At 41.6% G+C, this 6062-nt stretch overlaps 1 long non-coding RNA gene across 1 annotated transcript; it reads right to left on the bottom strand.

Annotated features, from left to right (window-relative positions):
* Window positions 1-498: 498 nt before the first annotated feature.
* Window positions 499-2584, bottom strand: Gm39508. Its single transcript, XR_882299.2, has 3 exons — window positions 2443-2584; window positions 1721-1814; window positions 499-786 (listed from the first exon to the last, which is right to left on the bottom strand). It is a non-coding gene; the product is annotated as a predicted gene, 39508 (long non-coding RNA).
* Between the last annotated feature and the right edge of the window lie 3478 nt (window positions 2585-6062).

Raw genomic sequence — 6062 nt, forward strand, 5'->3', positions numbered from 1 at the left:
TTCTCAAGCCAAAGAGACTAGAACATATGGGAAGGTGTTTATAATTTGGAATGACTGAATTTGTCTAATCTTAGTGTTAAGTAGTATGAATGCAGAGTGAGTTCATTACAAGATTATTTTTGCCTCTCTCACCCTTAGAAGTCTCTGTTATTCAGTTTCATTTCAAGAGCATAATATGCTGTTACTTCATATGTAGTATCTAAATTGCAGTAAAAGTGAAGGAATTAGTGAAAACCCAGGGCATTATTAATTCAAAAAAAGTCAGCAATTCAATAAAATATCCATAAAGACCTTTTCATTTTTTAAAATGTATGTATTTATGTAGAGAAGGTGGTATTTTCATGCAAATAGAGAATATTCATAATGTACTTTAAAACAAAGACAAGAGCCAATTTCCTACAGTGTTTTTGAAATGTGATTATTACTAATTAAAAATGGATTTTTTTGTTATAAAATTTATGTTTACTCTAATGTTACAAAAGAACATGGAACAACAGCTACACTGATTTTTTTTTTAATTATTAAGAACAAGAAATAACAGAAAATGTAGTCCAATAAGAGTCTCAAATTGATTTCTCTGTGTCAGCACATCCCTGTTTCAGGTAATAATGTGAAACATGAAAAAAAATGCAACAGTTTGGAATTTGGAAAGATAGTTGGAAAGAATGAGGACGTTTTACTGTCACATGACTTAGACATTAATGGTGCTGTAGTCTGAGTAAATGGTACTCTGAACATCCAGGATTTTATGCAACAGGCACAAAACTGTTATGAAATCTTTTCCATCTACAAGACAAAGAAAGAAAAACACAGACTAAAATAATTATTCAGAGGTCAATGAGAGAAATAAGGTCCTAGAACAAATTGTTTCTTCAAAATTTAGAGAGAAACAAGCAGATTTAGAGAGTCAATGAAGCAAATAGAACCGCGACTAAAATACAATTGATAAATTGATGAAGTCTCAGAACAGACAAGTTTGAGAATTTAAAACTCTGTGATAGTGTTAACTGTCAACTTGACAGGATCTGGAATCAAGTAAGAAACAAGCCTCCAGGAATGCCTGTGAGGGGTTGTTTGGCCTCTTAAACATGACTATGCATTCAAGGGATTATGTTGATTAGGTTAATTGAGGTGCAAAAACCCAGCATCCTGATAGAGGGTAGTACCAGATTCTGCTCTTGGGTCCCAGACTGTGGGAAAATGTGAAAGTGAGCTAGGCAAAAGTGTTCTTGATTGTGAATGTGATGTGATTCCTGTCTCAAGCTCTTGCAACTTTGAATTCTCCACAAATGGACCACATAGGTGTGGGCTTTCCCAGAATCCCTGAGGTAGAACAGTCCAGGTAAGTTGGGTAGAAGACTGGGTATCAAGATCTGTCCAGGTAAAGGCAAATATGTTCTGTGACTGGGCATCTGGAGGGATAGAGAAAAACACATCCTTGAGATCTAGGACTGAGAAATGGGAAGTCCCTGAGGGGATAGTGGAAAGAAGTGTGTAAGGGTTAGCCACAACAGGATGGAGAGGGACCATTTCAGAATTAATGTGCCAGAGGTCTTGAACCAGGCAATAGGTACTATTATGTTTCTTAACTGCTAATATAGGGGTGATAAAGGGGGAAGAGGTGGGGCAAGGGAGTTTTTTTCTCAAGAGGTCAGAAATGATAGGCTTAAGTCCCCTGAGGCTCCAGAGAGGGAGAGGATATTGAGCTTGGGTTACATACCTGGTAGAGTCCAGTAATTGGATGACAACAGGAGAATGGTGTTTAGCAACAGAGGGGTTCTTGATGTCTCATACTAAGAGATCTACCTGAGAATCTGGTAAAAGAAATAACATGGTAGTGTTAGTAGGTTGACTGGATAGAAAAAAGAGCAGAGGAGCTGCTGGCAAGATTGGGTTTAGTCACAGGGGAGGAGCAAAGGAAATAGAAGCTCCCAGACTAGCTAGGAGATAACTTTCCAATAAGGGAACAGGATATTTTGGCACTACCAAAAAGGAATGGGTGAAAGGTACACCCCTAAAAATACAACTAAGTGGTGAGGTCTGGTGAGGGAAGTAAGACTGTCCTCCTACCCCTACAATAGGAAAATGAGAATGAGAGTGGGTCCCCAAAACTCCGTCAGGACCCAGTAAGTTGCTCCAGGGTCCAAGAGGAAGGAGATGGGTTGCACACATACTACATTATCTACCTGGGGCTCCCTTCTAGTGATGGCGGTGGTCGGGTCAGTGGAGCTCATATCTCCTCAGTAGGCCATAGTCAAGACTAGGAGATCAGTTGAATGGTTATCTGGGGTGATATCAGTCTGATATCAGTCTGTGTAACATGAGGGCAATTGACAGTCCAATGCCCCCCTTGATGGCACCGAGGGCATGGTCCCCTTGGCTTGCAGAAGTTAGGGAAGGCTTTTGCCCAGTGACCTTATTGACCATAATTGTAGCAGGTACCTGGTGGTCTCTGAGTCTTAGAAGACCATGATTCCAAGGCAGTGGCTGGGGCTGGGCCTTCGTCAGCATATGTTATATTTGTTTGCAGACTTTCTCATCTCTCCCATGATACACTTTGAAGGCAGGCTCTAAGATTTCTGCCTGTAGAGTTAGAGGTCCCCTCATTAGCTCTTTAAGTTTAGCTTTTTTGTCAGGGTATCTCTGAGAAAAGAAGTAGATCATCAGAAGTTGCTTACCTTCTGGGTTTTCAGGGTCCAGATTGGTATACTGTACTCAAGCCTTTGTGAGGCGTTCTAAAAATTGAGATGGGTTTTCCAGCTTATCCTGGAAAACCTGTTGGAGTTTTTCAAAATTTACTGGCTTTCTTAGGCCCACCAAAAGGAATGTAATAAACCCATCTCTGGCTAAAATACCACCTGCGGAATTATCCCATTAAGGATCCTGGTCAGGCACTGATTGGATATGCTCTATCTGTTTGATGAATTTCGTCTTCATGCGTTCTCACTTGCTCCCATACTTGCCTGTGTTCCTCAGAAAGTAATTTATTAGAAAGTATCATATGTACATCATGGAAAATCAAACTGTAAAACTTAGTAATATATTGAAACTATTTAATAAAGGTGGAGGAGTTAGAGGTATAGGAACCCAGTCTCCTTTCTATATGAGAAAGTTCATTCAGTGAGAAAGGAACTCATACTCTGACAAGACCATCTACCCCAGAAACTTCTTTTAGAGGAAGGACCAATAATAGGTCAGGTGTTCCTATGGGAGAAGGGCTTGGGGGGTTGGCTATGGCCTTAGAGCAAGTGATAGGAGGGGTGAAGGTAGATGCTAATATATGATTTTGGAGCGACCTGCAGCTAGCACAGAAGAAGGGGGGGGCCTGGAAAGGTAGAGCTCGTGGGCTCTAAGGTATCCTTCACACATAGAGGAGAGCACATTACCTCAGACCATCTATAGCTGGTATAGAGATGGCAGCTCCTTTTTACATGAAGGGGCCAGAAGAGCTGGCTATGCTATAGTATCAGATGCTGAGGTGGTAAAGGCACAGGCCTTTCCTGCTCATACCACTAAACGATAGACTGAACTAATAGCCCTTACCCATGCTTTTCAACTGGCACAGGGAAAATCCCTCAACATCTACACAGATTCCAAATTTGCTTTCCATATCCTTTTGTCCCACGCTGCAATCTGGAAGGAGTGAGGGTTACTTACCACAAAAGGATGATCAGTAACTAATGCAAACCAAATTGTGGCCATGCTAAAGGCCTCCCATCTCCCCACAGCTATTTGTGTTGTCCCCTGCAGATCCCACTGGATAGATGACTCTATTGTCTCCAAGGGAAACAATTGAGCTGACATGGCAACTAGAGCTGCTGTTCTTAGGGGCCTAGACTTGTCTCATCCTCCCCAGGAAATTCTTACATTACAACCTACATCTCCACCGTCACCCTGTGACAACCTCCAAACTCTGTCCTATCTTCACCATCTCTTTCTTCCTAACACCCAGGCATTGTCTTCTTTTGTCAAGATCCACCTACAGCCAACTCCTGAGAACCTCAGCTTTTTAAAATCTATAACTGCTATAAAATCTATAAAAATCTGTCAGATGTCTGACTCCAATTCAAGGTATCATAGTACCTCTTTTCCTATCCATCAGGCTAGAGGTTCCCTTCCTGGAACTGACTGGCAACTTGACTTTACCCATATGCCCACTGTCAGACATGCAAAGTGCCTCCTGATTTTTGTGGACACCTTCTTGGGGGGGGGGGAGAGGTATTTCTCACAACTAACAAAAGAGCTCAGACAGTCTCTGATCTCTTCCTCCAAGAGATCATACCCCAGTTTTGTGTTCCAGCCTTTGTCCAATCAGACAATGGTCTTAAGTGTACTTCCCAAGTTTCTCAAATCCTATCTAAGGCCCTAAACATCCCCTGGTATTGTCATATTCCTTACCACCCTCAGTCTTTAGGTAAGGGAGAAAGAACTAACCGCTCTTTTTTTTTTTTAAATTTTTAATTTTATTTTAATTAGGTATTTTCTTCATTTACATTTCCAATGCTATCCCAAAAGTCCCCCATACCCACCCCCACTCCCCTACCCACCCACTCCCACTTCTTGGCCCTGGCGTTCACCTTACTGAGACATATAAAGTTTGCTAGACCAATGGTCCTCTCTTTCCACTGATGGCTGACTAGGCCATCTTCTGATACATACGCAGCTAGAAATATGAGCTCCAGGGGGTACTGGTTAGTTAAAAACCACTCTTGTTAAGCTATCACAAGAACTTCACCTTGATTGGGTAAAATTCCTACCTCTGGCTCTTTTCAGGCTACAAGCTCTCCCTAAATGACCTCTCCATATCTTGCCCTTTGAATTCATGTATGGACGTCCAGTCTTAACTCCTAGTCTTTTACCTAAATGTTCTCTCCTCCCAGACCATCTACTCACCCCATTACTTTGCCTCCTATGGAACTTTGCTAATCACCATTTACTGTGCCACACACAGTCTTCTGTCCACTACCTGCCAACATTGGAGACCGAGTCCTTCTATCCCCTCTAGATCATTGGCCTTTACCCCTCTCTCCCAAATGGCAGGGCCCTTTTAAGGTAATCATCGTGACTCCTACAGATGCTAAACTTAAGAGACTCTCTCATTGGGTCTATCTGTCTCACCTCAAACCTTTCATTCCTCCACCTAACAATGACTCTTCTTTATACACATTGACCCTAACAGGACTGTGTTCTGTTAAGTTCTGAAGAAAAATTGAGACCACCTATCTTGTCGCCAATCCCAGAAAATGTGACTCCACTCCAGCAGCTGAGCTTGAACATTTACCAAGTAGATCCCAATGGTGAAAGCCAGCTACACTCTAAAATGGACAATGCCCCTAGACAGCAGGAAGCAGCTTAAGAGACACAATGCCCTCCTTCCCTTTTCACAATTGGTTTCCCCCTCCCTTTTTTCACTTCTCTTTATAATAACAAGAAGGGAGATATGTTGGCATTAGAACCTCTGAAACCTGTGACATCACATAGGCGGTACCTACAGAACTGTTGCCAGAACAACAGCCATCATATTCCCAGAATCCAATTGGTTCACCTCCCACCTATATCTGCATTATGACATTATCCACATGTATAAGAGGAACACCCCCATCTCTTTTCCCCTTCTCTTTTTGCCCCCACCTTCCTTGCCCCTTTCTCTACCAATAAACCTTTTACTTGTGGAACTGATTTGGCCGAGTGTGCTGTGTTCAGATACGAGCCACTATTCTAACAGATCACCCAGATCTCTAACGGAATGACTAAAGTAAAAAAACAAACAAACAAACAAACAAAAACAAACAAAAAAAACCCACTCACTTCTGAAACAGAGTAGGATGGAGGCAGTCATTTCTGATAGCAAACTGGGAGTAGGTAGCAATTAGGGATCAGAAAAAGACCCTCAAGAAAGTGGGAGGAATGACAAGGAAAGATCATGGAATGAATAAGAATGTATAATGAGATATTTGAATGAAAATGTCAAAATAAAAACTCATTGCTTTATATGTTAATTTTAAACAGGTAGAAAATTCTGTTCCCACCAAAGTGTGCACTTAAAAGAATTACCAAAAAAA

Source organism: Mus musculus, chromosome X, assembly GCF_000001635.26.
Source record: "Mus musculus strain C57BL/6J chromosome X, GRCm38.p6 C57BL/6J".
NCBI classification, from domain to species: domain Eukaryota; kingdom Metazoa; phylum Chordata; class Mammalia; order Rodentia; family Muridae; genus Mus; species Mus musculus.